The sequence below is a fragment of the Lipotes vexillifer genome, unplaced genomic scaffold, assembly GCF_000442215.2.
Source record: "Lipotes vexillifer unplaced genomic scaffold, Lipotes_vexillifer_v1.1 scaffold36, whole genome shotgun sequence".
NCBI classification, from domain to species: Eukaryota; Metazoa; Chordata; class Mammalia; order Artiodactyla; family Lipotidae; genus Lipotes; species Lipotes vexillifer.
In genome coordinates this window covers 6,630,718-6,631,679 of record NW_006792448.1, presented here as the reverse complement: position 1 = coordinate 6,631,679, position 962 = coordinate 6,630,718, and the positions used below count along the sequence as shown (strand labels likewise).

General features: G+C 68.9%; 1 protein-coding gene across 1 annotated transcript in view; it reads left to right on the top strand.

Annotated features, from left to right (window-relative positions):
• The first annotated feature begins 409 nt into the window (after nt 1-409).
• The window catches only part of SETBP1 (SET binding protein 1), a 380,749-nt gene continuing 380,196 nt past the window's right edge, over nt 410-962 (top strand). Inside the window, exon 1 of the mRNA XM_007465630.1 lies at nt 410-632. The gene's annotated coding sequence lies outside the window, so the exon portion shown is untranslated. The remainder of the gene's footprint in view (nt 633-962) is intronic.

Sequence of the window (962 nt, the reverse complement as noted above, 5' to 3'; positions counted from 1 at the left end):
CGGCGGCGGCAGCACTAGCGACCGCGGGCGGACAGGCTGGCGGGCTGGGCCGCCGGGCGCCGCGGACCGAACTGCACAGCTCAGCAAAAGCGCCCTCGCCCTCCGCGCGCCGCCTTCTGCGAGCCCGAACCCGGCAACATTTTTTAAGGCTCCAATCCATCCTTTGAAGAAAAGAAAAAAAAAAATAGCATTGATTGGAGAGACTGGGATATATATAATTTGGGGGGTGGGGGGGCTCCTGCTAAAATTAGCCAGGCCCGCGGCGCGCGGTGTGCGAGTGTGTGCGTGCGGGCGTGTGTGTGTGAATGTGATTACTCCAGGACTCCTCGGGCTCCGGAGACGCCATTTTCCCCCTTGATATCTCTCTCCGTAAATCGGTGGCGCGGCGCAGGCGGCAGCGCCGGGCGGGAAGCGCGGGGCCGGCCGGGGCGCCCGCCGCTCGCCTCCGCCTCCGGGCGCCCGGGGGCCCCGGCGCCCCCCGAGCGAGGGTGGCCAGCCCGCGGCTCGCCGTGTGACAGATGCTCATCGCCATGGAGTTGCCGCAGCAGCACCTTCGGGGGCTCGGGCAAGCGACGGGAGCCGGGATCTGAGCGAGCGCCGGGGCCAGCGGAGCCGGAGTCGCCGGGACGTGGGTGAGCACGCGCGGCGACCTTGGCCCGGGGGCCCGGCGCCCAGCCTGCAGCCACGCCGCGGGCCGCCGCACGCTCGGGGTCGGGGGCGGTGTGTGTTCCCTGCATGAAAAAGTTAAAGCTGCCTCGCCGGGGCTTTGACTTTGCACCGATGGGAAGGGGGAGACCGGGCCGAAGGGGCGGGATGCCGGTCCCGGCGAGGCTGCCGAGGATGGGCGCGATTACGGCCCGCCGGCGGTGGGCAGAGATGCTGGCTCGTTTGAAGTGACTCGTTGGTGGCGGCGTTGGGCTGGAGGTCTGGGACCTTACTGAGTTTGGCCTAATCTGATCCCC